This window comes from Astatotilapia calliptera, chromosome 2 (genome assembly GCF_900246225.1).
Source record: "Astatotilapia calliptera chromosome 2, fAstCal1.2, whole genome shotgun sequence".
In the NCBI taxonomy this organism is placed as follows: Eukaryota; Metazoa; Chordata; class Actinopteri; order Cichliformes; family Cichlidae; genus Astatotilapia; species Astatotilapia calliptera.
Window position 1 is genome coordinate 28817870 of NC_039303.1, and position 17731 is coordinate 28835600.

General features: G+C 38.4%; 2 non-coding genes across 2 annotated transcripts; one reads left to right on the top strand and one right to left on the bottom strand.

The window, feature by feature from the left end:
• The first annotated feature begins 683 nt into the window (after window positions 1–683).
• Window positions 684–766, top strand: trnal-cag (transfer RNA leucine (anticodon CAG)). The gene has a single exon. It is a non-coding gene; the product is annotated as a tRNA-Leu (tRNA).
• A 1554-nt stretch (window positions 767–2320) lies between these two features.
• Window positions 2321–2392, bottom strand: trnaq-uug (transfer RNA glutamine (anticodon UUG)). Its single transcript has one exon. It is a non-coding gene; the product is annotated as a tRNA-Gln (tRNA).
• Window positions 2393–17731: the final 15339 nt, after the last annotated feature.

Genomic DNA, 17731 nt, shown 5'->3' on the forward strand with positions numbered 1-17731 from the left:
CACTTGTTTTAAATCTGTAACATGTGTAACAGCAGCATGCCATGAAAATTTGATGATAACACATGCATGTTTATGGTCGCCAAACAATTATGTATGTAAACAACACTTATCTGACTAAACTACGTTGAGCTAATGCAGATTTTATTCTTATTTTATTGGTGAGGAGAGAGGATGGAACCAAAAATGCATTTATCCCCGTGTTCTGTGTTGATGAAAATCACCCAACAGGAAAGCAGCTGGGCATTCATTTGAAACCAGTTCACAGGTTGGGCTGTGGTTCCCCCTCTAGCGTCTCAGCTTGAACTTTCAACTGTGAACCTCTTAGATCCAACCTTCCCAACTGCTCATCTCGCAAAAGACAAAATGGAAGAACCCAGAATGTCTTTTTTTTACCTAATTTTTATACCTGCTCACGCTTTTTCACGCTTCCCTCACAGGACGTCACATTTCACATTTTGGCCATCCAATCAAGTTGTTGACATCGAATCATTCCTGTCCACCCACACCTGATCTTTCTATTTCGATCTGACTTACAACATTTAACACAAACTTTTAAATCAATATATTTTCTTTGTAATTATTTTTTATTTGTTTTTGTTTATTACATGCACTTAACATACAAGTATATCGAATGGAAATCAGCAACTGCGCGGGATTATTCAACTAGTAGCAAGTTTCAATATGTCAGGATGGCCGAGCGGTCTAAGGCGCTGTGTTCAGGTCGCAGTCTCCCCTGGAGGCGTGGGTTCGAATCCCACTTCTGACAATTGAATTTTTGCACTTCTTTCTTACTGGTACTCATGGGTCTTTGATCAATGGTCATGAGAATTTGCATAATCATGATGAAGGAACTGACCTCCGAGCCCACTGTTCCTTCAGGGGGCTGCTTTCAGTCATTATGCAAATATACTGTTTATAAGATTGGGGAAACCTGCAGTCAGCAGAGACTGAAGAAGTCACTTGGATGAGTGACGAGACGTTTCTCCCACTGAAAACGCTACATCCAGATGAACAGAATCAACCTTTGGAGACTTCTTACTGTTGTGACAAAATACACTTGAAACTGGCAACTATGAGAGTTGTGCACTGTTCATCCCTGACAGCAGTGGATTTTGTAATCATGCAGAATGTAACAACATTCTAGATAATTGTAATAAAATTCACTAGAGGGTGGATTTGTTCACACTGACACTGATGTGCTAAAAACCAGATTTTGTGAAGTCATAACTTTCAGCAAGTTGAAACAATCTTTATCTTTTACTCCAACTATCCCAAAATAAGGACTGGTCCTTCCCATGTGATGGTATGAAAATATGAAAGGCTGTCATCATTTCAGATGTTTACTGTGTAAATGTTTGTTTGTTTGAATGTTTTTTTGTTTTTTTTTTGTTTTTTTTACCTTGCCTTGCTTGGTATCATTCTTTTCAGCACAACCTCACGTGTCTGAATTTACAGTTATTTTTTCATTGACATACTGTATTAACACAACTGATCTGAAATCACACAAAAACATAAAATCCTAGTAGTAGTTATATTTTCTTCTTACTGTAAAAACCACAGACATGTTTAGTAAATTATCTTCATAACTTGAAATGCAAATAGAAATTGTGCATTTTTAAAATGTATGCAAAGATTTTGTCCATAAGTTTACAAATTTTGTGACCAACAAAGTTTTATACGACTATTAATCTTAAAATGCAGCCAATGCATCTGGCGTTCTTTTTCTTGTACAGCCATTTAAAAATACTACGACAATAATGCTGATATGATTTGTCGTGGTTCCACGGTGCAATGGTTAGCACTCTGAATCCAGCGAATCCAGTGGGATTTGCTTTTGGGATATGAAACCATAGTGCATGTCTTCTCTAGCACATTGTGCTTTCAGTCAGAGGTGTATAAAATCAAGCAGCTAATCATGACGTCTGCCTTTACAAAACACTTGTCAATCACTAAAGAGGTCCTTCACTTGTCAGTCACTATGTGGTACTAAAGAGCTGTCTGAAATTCAGTTACAACCCACACAAAGTTACAGATTGGAGTATCCGAGTGCTGAGGTGCGCCTGTGCGCAAAAGTCACAAACACTCTGCTGACTCTCTAACTGCACAGCTCCAAACCTCTTCCGACCTCAAAGTCAGCACAGAAAGTGGGCGCCACGAGCTTCGTAGTATGTGTTTACATGGCTGAATAGCTGCTATATTCAAACAAACGCCTCCAGAGAAGACTGCGACCTGAATGCAGTGCCTTAGACCGCTTGGCGACCAAAAACCTGCACAAGTTATCATTACGTGACATGCAGTATGGTTTCACCTCCCAATAAGCAGGTCCCACCGAGACTTGAACTCGGATCGCTGGATTCAAAGTCCAGAGTGCTAACCATTACACCATGGAACCGATGCAAAAGTGTGTGAACTGTCAGGTCATGGCAACCTGCCTAAAAGTATTCAGCCAAATGATCAATATGGATGACATTGTAGATTATTCGCACTACGTTTCCATGGCTGAACAGCTGCTATATGTGTTATGAGAGGGATAATGTTTGTTTCTTCCAAAGTATCTAACAGTGGTAACCTCCACCAAACTGACACTGCAATGTCAGAATGGCTGAGTGGTCTAAGGTGCTGCGTTTAGGTTGCACTCTCCCGTGGAGGCGTGGGCTTGAATCCCACTTCTGACATTGAAGCGTTACTCTTCTTGATATTGTGACAAAATGCTCTAGGGTTAACCACGAGCTTTCTAAAAACTTACATATAACAACTGTGCACCATTCATTCCTCATCTTTGCTGCCCATCATTACGACTTTGCTAATGATGGGCAGCAGGTTAGTGTCATGATGTCACCTCAGACATGGTTAAAAGCCCTGTTAACCTAAGTGCTTCTCGCTGGGTGCGGTGGCGTGTGCCTGTAATCCAAGCTACCGGGAGGCTGAGGTTGGAGGATCATTTGAGCTCAGGAGCTCTGAGCTGCAGCAGGCTATGTCGATCGGGTGTCTGCACTAAGTTTGGCATCGATATGGTGATCCCGGGGGAGCCCGGGACCACCAGGTCACCTAAGGAGGGGTGCCCAGGTCGGAGACGGAGCAGGTCAAAGCCCCTGTGTCGCTCAGTAGTGGGATCGCACCTGTGAATAGATGCTGTAGCACAGCCTGAGCAATACAGCGAGACCCAATCTTTATACACATCCTTATACATGTCTCTACTTCACACAGCAGCCTCATCAGCACGTCTTGGTCTTTTTAATTCAAGTCCAAAACACTCACAAATCTGCTGCTCTGCTTGTCCTGCACCACCTCCTCCTGCAGGACAGCTGCAACTACATCCTCCACTCTAAACACGCCACCGCCCAGCAGGTGGAGACAAACTTATACGTGTTGGTATAAATGAGCTTATGAGTAAGGTGAAACTTAAGTCACATGGTTTCTGGGAAATCATGTGGTGTAGCCATTCTACTTTGACTTTTGTTTTTTTTATTACTCATTTGAAACTCATGTACACTCCTTATACATCTTATATGACATCTCAGTTATTGGGAGGAGTTTGGGAGGAGTTTGGGAGGAGCAGAGCAAAAAAACTTTTTTGTTGCAAAGTCCGTGTGTTTGTAGTGATGTGGAAGGAGTGTTCTCACACCGGCCTGATTGAAGTGCCCAAGAGAAGCATTGATTAAACAGTACAGCGTGGATACGGCTTTACTCCAGTCTTAACCCTAAAGATAGAAACTGAGTTTTCAATTCCAGAAAAATAAGCAACTTTCACTCTAAAGCCTTTACTGTTTGTGTTGCAGCTAAAACCACTTTAAGAATAATACTGGAACAAATTTAGGTTACACTGGATTTTGGACTGCAGACAATCTATATGTGATAGCATTTCATGTTGAAATAAGTTCGGGCTTTGAAATACTGCTATTAAATAGATTAAATGGTGCTATAAGCAATATTTTTTAAATGTAAACAGAATACGGATAAAAATTTTGGTTCATAATTTTTATCGACACATCTTTACCACCAAACTCATTATAACTGGGTCAGCTGGGAGGAGTTTGTGAGGGGCAGACCTTTCATCAAATACTGATATCTGATCAGTATTTAATGATCTCTATATAAAGAACAGTGTCTTGTAGGATTCATAAGAAGGCAAGTGGAACTACAAAAAACAGAGGTGAGTTAATTATTATTTGGTAACATTTCTGTTGTGCGTGCGTGCGTGCGTGCGTGCGTGCGTGCGTGTGTACCTGTGTTTTGCCATCCCTAGTTTCTCTTCCAAAACTGTAAGAAGATGCATCAGAGCCAGCAAACCTGCAGCAAAGATAATTAATCACCTACATCATGTGATCTTCAGTCAGTTCTTCTTCCTGACATCATCACCTTGTGTCTGTTTAAGGTGCTGGAAAATAACCTTACTGTTCTTTGTCATAACATCCCTCTCTGAGCCGATCTGATACTCACCTCCTCTCACCCTCACCGCCACCACTGTGTGACCGGAGCTCCCGCTCTGATGCCTGCAGGCGTTCCGCTGCAAAAGATGAGGTGTAATGATTTTAAACTGTCATGTGTGCTCCAGACAGACAGCGACATGTTGCTTTTACCCACTGGATTCTGGATTCGGGCAGAAGGCAGAAGCTGGGATCGGGGAGACAGTGGGAGAGACTCTGGCTGAAACACTTCGCTTCTGTTGCTCGATTATTTCCAGCAGTTGACCTTGGGCTGCAGCGCTCTGCCTGTTCAGCTCCAGGAGGCATTGCTCCACTCTGTTTGCACTGAAAGTGTTGAGTGATGTTGCCTAAGCAAAAAAAAAAAAAAACCCCAGCAAAAAACAAGACACACACTGCATGTGAATCATTACTATATCTGAATGAGGAGAACACCTAAAGGCTCAGCGCAGTTCATTCCTCGACACACCTGTCGCATCACGCTATGAAGGGAGGATAAGAGCAGCCACTACTCCACTTCTAAAAGGTGAGCTGCTCTCAGAGAGCTTCAAACAACCCCTTAAATCTTACCTGTTGAGTCAGCTGTTGTTCTTCAGGAGTCCACACATGCTGGCTCCGCCTCTCTTTACAGCTGGACCCAGACATCCTGCTCTCTGCAGCGCTCTGAGGTGTTACTCTCTGCAGCTCAACCCTCTTCTCTCATTGCCACTGTCGAGCGATTCTCTGACCCCTGACCCGAGGCCCTTTGCCTGGCTGAGTTGAGCCCTGATAAGATCGGTCTCTCTGCTCAGCTGAGCAATCTCAGCTAGATTTAAAGACTCTCAGATTTAAAAACTCTTGTTAATGCTTCCATCAAGTTTAACAGTCTGCAGTTTATGAACTAACCTCAGCTGACACTAGCTAACAATGTTAGCTTGGTGGCGAGTAACCTTCAGTAATAGTAATAAACCACACAGCAATAGTACATTCATGTTGTTGTAAAAGGATGACAATATATCATATCACCAGTCTCCCTCTGTTCTTTGTCGTGTTCTCCATTTTTCCTATGTGGTGTTGTGTTAGTGCTACGTTCTCCAGTCACATCAAGTCGTTAGTTGTCAAATTCAAGATCCTTGGGTTTAGTTTAGCTTTTGTTTGTTTCTTTCAGCCTTGATGTTGTTTTAGTTCATTTTTTCCAGCAATAAAGCTGCCATCTTTAGTTAAGTGTTCAGTCTCCGACCCCTGTCTTCCACACAGCTTACCATAAAAATTATAGAGATTACTCACTGAAACTTTAATAATTATTTATTATTATTTTATCATAACAAAAAAGGCAATTCAACTGACATTTTAGAAGTGTAATTATTTCTAAAAGAGTAAATCATTAACGGTGATAAAACATGTAAGTGAAACAGACTCTAAAGAGATAAGAAACAAAGTAATTACATCATTTAGTCATGTCAAAGTATCAGTTAGTCAGAGAAAAGGAGACAGATGGGCTGATAATCAGGTGATCAGTGAGAGCAAAGCCAGGAAGAAAAGCTAAAAAACCTCATCAAGAAAAACTGAACATGAACTGAACTGAACTCTTTAAGCCTGAATCAAAAAAACAAACTGATGATGTTGAAGTCTCAGAAACTCTTAAAAAAACTGAACATGATGCAGTTTGTCTTTAAACGGTTAAACAAGAGCGTAACTAGAGGAAGCAGACAAGAAAACAGCATGAGAGATGTCGACAGAAATGAGGAAACACTGAAAGAAAAGGACAGAGATAAGACAGAAGGAGGAACACACTGGAAAGGGGAACTAACTAAATTTAAAGTCATCAGAGCCAAGAACCGATGGCACAAACGAAAAGGCTAGAAAAAAAAACATATACAGACAAAGGAATAAACTATTATGTGAACAGAAAACTAAATAGTAAAAATAACGGAAACCTAATCCAAAGATAACCTAAAATCCAAACTTCAATACCGAGACCCAGGGACCATGGCAATTTCTGTAAATCACCAAATGCACAAAAATCAATGTTACAAATATGTTGTGACTGTGTAACTATAGAGAAGCAAAATATATAAAAAACCCAGTCAATTAAAATAAAACAAAAAACATCTTTAGCATAATAGAAGCATTATTCACAATACTATATTTTTGATTTAGCATAAAGAGATTTTTACACCATAACACTAACGAACACATATGTAGATCCCAGACTGATGACAAAACATTATCAATATGGTATTATTGTCACTATAACAAGTAATTGGCCGTGCTCATATCTGTATTATTGTAGGGTTTTTTGATATTTTATGATTTAGTTCTATATAAATAAATCTGAATTGTCTTTAATAAAAAGGTGGTGTGTCTTTGTTTACAGAGTAAAAAGTATTAATCATTGATGAAACCAAGTAACACGAAACAAAAAGTTTTCTCATATTCTGTAACTGTAACATCTGGATGTGTTGTCATGCTCAAAGCTGTTGCTCCACTTTAATTCATACAAAACTTCAGTGTTCTTACTTGAATTATTTCCATTTAAATGATGAATTTATGCTCTGTTATAATACAAAAGTAAAGATGAAGCAAAGAAAATCGTTTTGTGATAGAAAAGATGTTTAGGGATTTAGCATCACTTCCTCCCTCTGTGGGCATTTAGTGGTGCAGTCTGTATAAATGCACAGACCATCTAAATCACCTGATTTTAAGGATTTTGCGACACAAACAATCTTTCTGTACAATCATCACGTTGGTTCAGTCTGATAAGATCACTGTGAAAGCTTCACTTGGCCATACTCCACTTCCTCTTCTCTTCCCTTCACTTGCTTCTCCTGCTGCTGCCTGATCCTAACATCAGCGTACATTACTTCCTGGTCATCTTCCTCTGCATAGAAGCAAGATAAAATTAACATCAGTGATTCATTAGGGTAATAGTTTTTGTGAAACATGCTGTTCTGACCTGTTTTGATCATGTTTTTACTGCAGTAGAGCTGACTGGTTAGCAATACCAACATATTTCAATGAAATTATAACATTATGAAGAAATCATTAGCAAGAAAGCAAAAAAGTGTCTTCAAAAAAGAAGCATAATGTGATTCTGTATATCTACAAGAAGAGCAAAAGGCTGAGTGAGGTGATTGAAAAGCAAGTTTTGTACCTTTTTTTGTTTTGTTTTTTCTCCTCTCAAAACAGATGACAGCTACACCCACAACTAAGAAAATCACCAGTGCTGAGAGAACACCACAGATCACTGGCAAAATACCTCCTTCTAAAAATAAAAGGACACAGGAGCCAAGAGAAACACAAACAGATGACTTTTGACGCTAAAACACAATCTTGGACATACTTTATAGCCTCTAATGAAGAACAGCAAAAGCACAAACTACATTTATCATAGATAAGATAGAGAAGACAGAGAGATTATTTATTTATTGAATAAGTGACCAGTTTTTGTAATATATTTCTAGCACTATTGCCGTGAAATTCTCACCAGATGTCAGTGACAAGCCCGTCCAATCCACACACGCAAAGAAATCAAACCACAGATTTCCATAAATTAGGATATGTTTAATAAAGAGAAATGACACAGAGAAAACACACTTACCGAATTTACTACTTTGTACAAAAGCCTTTGTTGGTGCGTCCTGTATGGAGAAACCAGTTGCATGCTTGCTCATGAGTGATTTTGCCAATTCTTCCACACAAGAATCTCCCTATTCTATGATCTCTGAGCTTTATTTCTTTCCATAGATTTTCAAAGTGATTCAGGTCAAGTGATTGGCTGGGCCACTCTAGATTTTCCATGGCTTTGTGTTTGAGATCATTCTCTTGCTGAAACGTCCACCCTCGTTTCATCGTCATCATCCTGGTAGATGGCAGCAGATTTTGTCAAAAATGTCTTGGTGCATTTTCCAGCATGCCAGTCCCGTATGCTGAACAACAGCTCCACACCATGATGTTCTCACCTCCAAACTTCACTGTTGATATGGTGTTTTGGGGGTGATATGCAGTGCCTTTTGATCTTCAAACATGGCATATATTATGGTATCCAAAGAGTTCATTTTTGGTTTCATCTGACCAGACATATTTTCCCAGTATTTCACAGGCTTATCTAAATTTTGTTTAGTAAACTTAAACACGCTTCTTCAGCAATGCAATCTTGCATGGTGAGTGCACATACAGGCCATGGTGGTTGAGTGCATTACTTATCGTTTTAAACAATTGTACCTGCTGATTCCAAGTCTTTCTGTAGCTCTCCTCAACTGGTCCTATGAGAAGGGCCAGCTATCAGAACTCAAAGGATTATTCTTTTCACTCCTCTGTCTGAAATCTTCCGGGTGAACTTATTTTCTTTCCACTTCAGGATTATGGCTTCAACAGAGATCAGTAAACTTCAGTAGTTTACATTTTTGTCTGTAACCAATGCTATCAGTATGTTTTATTTTAAAAAAATAAGGTTGTGAAGGTCTTGCTCATTTGTTTTACCCATTATGAGAGATTTCTTGTGTGACACCTTGGTAACAAGACACCTTTTTATTGGTTAGCAGTTGGAACTGAACCACCTAAAATTAATTTGCACTAAGTGACAGGACTGCTTTATTATTGCTGACAGATCTCAGCTGGTGTCATGATTTTCAATGCTTTTTTGCACCTTTTTCCCTTTGTCATTTCTCAATATTACACATAACATAATTAATGGACATCTGTGGTTTGTTTTTTTTTACGTGTGTGGATTGGACAGGTTGTTACTGACATCCGGTGAGAATTTTATGTCAATACCACTTTTAAAATTAGATTTACTTAGAAAATTGGTGTTGTGTTCAAAACTTCTTTTTACACACTGTAAATATGCATATGGATTAGTAGAACAATGTTAAATTTCGATCTAGTAATACAGGGAAAAATTACCTTGAATAAAAATTTGTAAAGTCCGCTCAGCGGATATTTTTCCATCTGAATTTAAGGTTGAAAAGTTATATTTACCGCTGTCTGTACTGCTCAGGTTATGTATCCTAAGTGTTCCATTACTGGGATAAAACAGAAATCTTTCATCTGTCGTATTATATCTAGAACTGTTGCTTCTCCTGAATTGTATTACTGATGTATTTTTTAATAGTTGGAATCTGAATATTTCTGAGGTGCTGTCCATCAGTTTGATGTCCAAAGTTCCTCCCAAAGTTCCATAACAATGAGCTCCATCTGGTCTGCCGTCACAGTAACTTTCCACACCTGTAAATAATAACAATAATAAATTTTAAAAAAGATATCACTAATTTCAGTGTTCAGTCGCCACCAGAACATTTATGGCAACATTTCCAAATGTTTACCTAAAACAGAAATAGTGCAACCTATCTCAGGTCACACAAAGTGAATGAGCACAGTTAGTCAACTGTGCTTTTTTTTTATAATTATATAAATTCATAATTTATGTCCAAATAATAAAATAATTTGATGTTTCAGGTAACTGTTACTGCTGATGTTGCCCTATCATCATAACATCATGACCTATTGTGTTACTTAAGCTAGACCCATTTAAAATGTAAATAGTTCGGAGCCCCGCAGCGGACATGGGAGAAAAAAAAATTAAGACGGACTTTTGCAAGATCTCACAAAACAAACTCGGGATCTCGCAAAAGTTTCATACATCTCCTAAAACGTCGGAGCACTTTTGCGAATATGTGATGTCTTGTAAACCGAGCCAATATCAACTTTTGCGAGATCTCGCAAAAGTTGAATTAGCTTTTCTACAAACAAAATAAATTTAAAAAAAATTATTATTCAAATATAAATTAATCAGCTCCAACAGTCATAACTATATTTACTTTCAGCATCTGCAAGGATGTCAAGATCACCCACAATAATTATTTTATCTGAACTGAGCACTAAATCAGAAACTCTGAGTAAGGGCTATGTGGATGATAGATAATAACAAATAATTTATGTGTTGTGAGTTTAACAACTGATTTATGAGAGTTTTGACAATTAGGGTGGATGAGGCTAAGTATCAGGATTTCTAATGAATGAAAATTCTGTCTCTCTATGGTTGATTAATTAGCAAGAGTGGAAGATTGCTGCTATACAGACTGCAGCACACTGCATCAGTGTGCTCTAAAATCATTGGCCTGCCTGTCAAAAATCTGGCACAGGTTTTCAGCCAACAGGCCCTTAGACAGGCAGCCAAAATCATCAACGACCCCTCTCACATTCTTCACCCCACATTTCAATGGCTCCCCTCTGGGTGACGCCTCCGCTGGTTAGTTAGTAGAGTTGCCAACGGCTCCTTAAAAAATGGAACGGTAATATTACGCATTTCGTATTAAGCTGAGAAGAGACGCAGTTTGTCCCGTACTTCAGCTAGAATGAAAAAAAGACACAAAGCTGGAGTTATTCTGTGTGTTTACGCTGCACAGCTGCCTCTTCTTCTCTCATTCTCTAGGAAAGTTTTGCCAGGGGGCCAGGTGGGGCATTAACAGGGAAAGGGGGGCACAAAGAAATACTTTTCTTTCTTATTCTCATTTAAAATATCTAGCTCTTATTAAATAATTATCTGAATCTTGCAAACAAAAGTTTTATCTGACGTAAAATGTATAGAGCAGCATAGAAAGTATTTACTTGCTTTCAGGTTTCATTCAAATGTTAGTCTTTTCATTTGTTTCCCCACTTTTTTCCTTTTCAAAATCAAACACCAGTTTGTGAGAAGATTATCTTCTTTTTTTAATAGGCAGATAAAGTTTTGCATTGGCATTGGCTAATTTGCAAATTGTATGTTAAAAATGTTCGTATTTTAAAATTCAAAACTGTTTTTGCCCAAAACATATGTGCGCTATATGTCAGTAAAAATACTATGCAAATATTGCTGTACTTGAATGCTGAATAAACACCAACAAAGCACTGATTGTATCTCTTGTACTTTATCAATGCAGTATCTAAAACCTTTGCACCGTAGTGGTTAAAATCTCATTCTAATAAGAGTTAAAAGTGCGTTCGGTTATTAGGTTTATAGGGTTATTGAATTATGGTTAACAGTTGTTAAGATATTTTTTTAACATTATCTGCCAATTACATCTGCCACCCTTCTCCAAGTCTGTGCATCTACCTGCCCCCCCAACAAAAATTTTCTAGACACACCACTGCCTGGAAGACATGTGACTGTGGTTCTCGCTGTCTCGAACTTCACGTTTCTCAAAGCAGCATCGCCAATAATCAAAATAATATTTACCCCACGGGGTGTGTACAGGGAGGGGACGGGGGTGTTTAGACTACAACAATATCCAGCACTGTTGCAATATCAGACTTTTTTAACTGATTGTACAGGATCCCGTGGCTGATTTAAAACAACAACAACAACAACACTTTGACTACAAAACGAAGTATTAACGAAGGACTACATGAGAAAATTTGAACAGCTCACCATGACAGACTCCAAACATCATCAAAAACAATCCAACTACAGCTTCCATGTCTGCTCACTGTTGATCCACTCGGCAGCTTTCAAAATAATTAAAAACAGACGCGTGTGCGGCTCTGAACTGAAGCCAAGCGTCAGTGATAAGCCTCGGACAACGGGTTTTCAAAGAAAGCTAGTTTCAAGTCTTATTGAATTTCTGTTTATCCTTTCATCTGCTGAGAGGATAAAAGGAAGTGACAAGTTCTTGTTCCGCTTTTTAGTTTGACGAGAATAAAAATATATCGCTATTAACAGGGAGGAAGAGAACGAAACATTCGTCATTTATTTTGAAATAAGTCTCAAAACTGACAGATTACGTCAACGAGAAAGAGAAATGCCTACTAACAGATATGTGGATAACAAAATAAGCACAGGATCAATTGTGGCTTATATTTTTCATCTTTAAGCGCAAAGTAAAAAGTAAAAACATGTCAGTCAGCATGGTGAGCACTGAGTGAAGAATATGTTTGCAGGAATATAAATATATAATATAAGTACAGCTTGTAACATACTATTATTTACATATACATATGTAGCAAGAGTGTGCTACATAATATGTGGTAAAGAATAATGATACTGCTTCACACTTTATTGTTGACCAGTTACACTTTTATTGCCTTTTTTTAGACATTATTTTTATTGTTGTTATGATTTAGTTTATTAGTTTTATTGATGTAGTCCCCAAAACATCAACATATGCAATTTCAAAGGACGTGAAAAGGGAAAGACCATCTCTTCACCTACTCAACGACATATAAAAATCTTGCATGAAACAAAGATTTCACATTTTGAGTCATCAGTCCATAAAACTGCCTTCCAGTCTACAGTAGTCCATCAGCTGTGTTTCATGGCCCAGGCAACCCTTTTTTTTTAACTTATTCTGGAATCTTATAAATGGTTTTCTTGTTGCAACTCGACCTGTCAAACCTGCAACTCAAAACCTTCTCTTTACAGTCAAAACCGAAACTTGCTTACTATAATCACTATCAAGTTTTGAAGCTGTGGTCTTATTAAGTGTCTCACACAAGCTATTGACTTTCAGAAATGTATCTTCTGATTCTGTGTGGTTTGAGGTCTGCAGACCTCTTCCCCTCGGAGTGCCTCTTGATGGCAAAGGAAACTGCAGGCTGACATAATACTCACAAGGGAATGGTACCACAGCATGTTCCAACACTACTTTTACAAAAGCCTCTATCTGTAGGAGCAGGGCTGTAAGTAATCAAGAAAACTTTGGACGCATGTAGGAAATGGTAGCACAAACTTTCAAGGCTTAATCCATTTCCGTTGCTGCAGAACAGCTTTAAGTTGTTATACATAATGTGTAGCAAGAGTGTGGTACATAAATGCATGCCCTTGTGGTTAAAAAAAAAACAGAAAGTACTTCTTCAGACTTTAAATTTAGTTTTATTTATGTAGTCCCACAACGCAAGATATGTCTTCTCAGAGAACTTTAGCCAAGGCCCTTTTATATACAGTGGCTTGCAAAAGTATTCAGTCCCCTTGAACTTTCTCACATTTTGTCACATTACAGCCACAAACATGAATCAATTTTATTGGAATTCCACGTGAAAGACCAATACAAAGCATACCACATCATCTGTAAAAAACAGCGGAGGCATGTCATGGCTGCCAATGGAACTAGGACACTAGTGTTTATTGATGACACAGGACATACGCAGCCGAATGTATTTTGAGGTGTTCAGAGACATACTGTCTGCTCAAATCCGGCTAAATGCCATCCAGTTGAAGTTCTGTTGCCCGACACTACACAACATAAAAACGTGACCCTTTTTAACTTGATTGTTAATGTTCGACTCAGATGTTATTTCAGTTCTTTAGCTCCTTTCCTCTAAAGTTTTTGCTCTCCCCTTTTCCATGGTCTTTTTTTTCTTTGACTATTCCTGCTTTTAAGAACCAGAAATAAACATTTTTGTTACCTCTTTATTCACACACTGAAATCACATTGTAAACTATATGGTTTGTTATAAAATGCAACACAAACACACCAAAGGGTGTAAACAAATGTGTCCTTGTGCACTACATATGACAAAAGAAAAAAGAAGAAGAAGAAGAAGAACCTAGTCCTCATTTGCACACCTATAAGGACACACAGCGAATTTACAGCAGGTGAAAGGTGACACTAGGTGTTGGAGTAAGGACTCATTTCAGTCATTAAAACAGAGTTGTCTGGAGATTCCATCCTTTGTGGAACAGCAGAGCCTTCCAATATTGTTTTTTTCTTCCAAGTGAAGTAGATCCAAATCCCACTTAATGATATAATTACCACCGCAATTACCACTGCTTTCAAACCATGTATGAACCAGGAAGTACCTGTGTAGAGACACACACATATTTCTGAAAAGTTAGAGCTGTGAAATAAAACACACTTGAGAGTTTTCACTCTTGCACCATATTTTACAAGACAAATGTCACAGTCCTCCTCTGTATCCTGTTTGTGTGCTGGTGGCTGTGTGTGTATTCTCTCATCCCGCCTTACCTTACAGGGGAGGGATCTGCCAGGATCCCCATCCCCATATCAGATGCACCTGAAACACTCAAGCATGTGTGTGAAGCATCTGGCAATGACCTGACTCCTATTTCAGCTGGGATCTGACCTCTAATCTTTTCCTAAGTGTTGTTTAACTGTGATAGTGAGCTCCTCGCTGATTTGCAAGTCCTTTTCCCTGTTATATTCACAGATATTTCTAATGTGTCTCATGCTGTCTATATAACGGTTCAGCAGAGCCCTGTGAGAGAGTATGTTGCAGAGGAGATTCTGTACAGGAAACTGAGAAGACACTCAGATTCACAGAACTTTCTTTCTGTCAGAGTTTGTTAATAAGAGGCTTTTGAACTTAGAACTTGTGAAATAATTTGTAGCGCTTGAATTCACTTTAGGGTGATGAGGACGATTTATCTCTTTTTCTTTTCATGTGTTTGGTTGGACAGGTTGTTACTGACATCTGGTGAGAATTTCATGTCAATAGCACCTTTAAAATTACATTTACTTAGAAATTTGGTGATGTGTTCAATACTTCTTTTTACACACTGTAAATATGCATATGAATTACCAGAACAATGTTAACTTTCAATCTAGTAATGCAGGGAAAAATTACCTTGAATAAAAATCTGTAAAGTCCACTCAGCTGATATTTTTCCATCTGAATTTAAGGTTGAAAAGTTATATTTACCGCTGTCTGTACTGCTCAGGTTATGTATCCTAAGTGTTCCATTACTGGGATAAAACAGAAATCTTTCATCTGTCGTATTATATTTAGAACTGTTGCTTCTCCTGAATTTTATTACTGATGTATTTTTTAATAGTTGGAATCTGAATATTTCTGAGGTGCAAATGAGGTGCAGAATCTGCAAGGATGTTAAGATCAACCACAATAATTATTTTATCTGAACTGAGCACTAAATTTTCTGGAGTGGAAGATTGCTGCCACACACCACGTGGACCTGTGCTTTAAGGACACTGTCAGGGCTGGACTGGGACAAAATTTGTGACTAGAGACCTGCTCACCAGGTATTATAGGAAAAACCATAAAGCCTTTGAATGAAAACAAACGTGATATATACTGTCTTGTTGGTATATATGTATCAATCTAATAAACTTAAACCTACACCATCCTCCCTATTCTGGTCTTCTAAACAGTACTTAGCCGAAACCCAAAGACTGCTTGGTTGAGCTAACCTCCTGAACGATCTACAACACATAGTGGAAACCTGAAATTAGAAGACTAGAGGTGAAACTTGATCATTACTGAATATTAAAAATAATAAATGACAGATTTAGTGATATTTTCATAAACTATTTATTTACCACATAAAAAAAGGAGCATGGCAGGGCAAAATATTTTTTCTAACATGGCAACCTTTAAAAAGTGAAAGAAGACAGCATGAACACACAGAATAATTCCAGCTTTGTGTCTTTTTTTCATTGTAGCTGAAGCACAGGACAAATTGCGTTCCTTTTCACCGCAATATGAAACGCGTAATATTTTCTCTACGAGAAGATTGCGTTCTCTAATAACTAACCTTATGAATAAAATAAAGTTTACCATTAGTAACATCGTAGCACCCGCCCAGCAGTATAGAAACTCCGTCATGCTGGCTAATACGCAGTGCGAGTTATTGTTACTGACTGTAAAAAGTTAGCACAACGAAAGTAAACTAAACTTGGTTTATATCTGACCCAGATAGACTGCAGGTCATAACTTCTCACCTGAAGTTCAGTTCCGCTGATACTCGGACCAGCGGTGAGGCAGGAGGCCCACCTGCTGGCCTCCACCACTTGCTAATGTTATTGAATCTGTGGAAGCTCTGCTATAGCCACCACCAAACAATTGAGTTATTTCTACACATCTGCCAGTATCTGGCCAATCCACCACCTTTCATTGTTTATACCGTTACGAAAAGAAAACCCATAAAAATTAAAAATCACAATCGGCCCACCTGGCAAATGCCCGGTATGCCCGATGGCCAGTCCAGCTATGGACACTGACAGTATGACCCGAGGTTTTGATTCATCTAATAAACTAAACATTCATCCTGCTGCAACCAGGTAAAAGGGACCTAATGTTCAACTTATCCACATTTAACTGTTTTACTCTTTGGTGGAGCTGCGGACCCTATAATGTTTTGTTGTTGCTGTTGTTGTTTTTTTTATTTTTTTATTTATTTATTTATTTTTTGCTTTAAATCTCTTTTTATTTTTTGGCGGTCTCTAAGGGGATACCAGGAGGCGAGAAGTGACGCTGCTTCCTGGTCCCAACTCTGTTTAGCCACGTTTTGAGGTTTAATAAATTTGTCAAGGTTTGGAGAAATGAGAGTTGCTTCATCCAAATTGGGATGGATCCCCTTTCCCATAAAAAAAAGACCAGGTTTCCCCCACAAAGTTTTGCAATTATATACAAAAAACAAAATTGTTTTTTAGGGCACCACTCGGACAGCCAGCAATTTTAGAAAAACTAAGATATCCTGTACTTGTTTGACTTGCTGGTAATGGTAACAAATGAACACTACAGAGTACAACATTGTTTTACCAAAGTTACACAACCATGCAATAGTTTTGTCACCTTCAATTGACTAAACCAGATGTCGTTACCGCTGGCGTCAAAAAAGATTTTACTGAATTTATGTTTACCGTTAGCCAAGCAGTTTTAAATTTCCCTCACCGTCCCCTGCTCTGGCACCTGGAAGACAATTGACTGTGGTTGCTGATGTCTATAACTTCACGTTGCTCAAAGCAGCATCAGAATAATAATTCCTCTGCAGGTGTGTACCGGGGATTTATTTAGACTACAACAATGTCAGACTTATTTTACTGATTCCCATTGCTGAAAACAACAACACATTGACTACAAAACGAAGTATTAACGAAGGACTACAGGAGAAAATTTGAACAGCTCATCATGACAGACTCCAAACATCATCAAAAACAACCCAACTACAGCTCCCATGTCTGCTCACTGTCGATCCACTCAGTAGCTTTCAGAATAACTAAACATGTAAGCGGCTCTGAACTGAAGCAAAGTGTCAGTGATAAGCCTCGAATGAGAGGGGTTTAAAAATATTTTTTTTAAAAGCTGGTTTCAAGACTTATTGAAGTTTTCTTTATTCTTTCATCTGCTGAGAGGATAAAAGGAAGTGACAAGTTCTTCCACTTTTTAGCTTAAAGAAAACAGAATTATGTCGTTACGGTCTGAGAGTAAGAGAACGAAACAATCTTCATTTATTTTAAAAGAAGTTTTGAATCTGAGATTATGTTAATAAGAAAACTGTGTTACTGTATTAAAGAGAAATGATCAGTTACAGATATGTGGATAACAAAAGCACAAGATCAATTGTGGCTTACTTTTCATCTTTAAACACAAAGTAA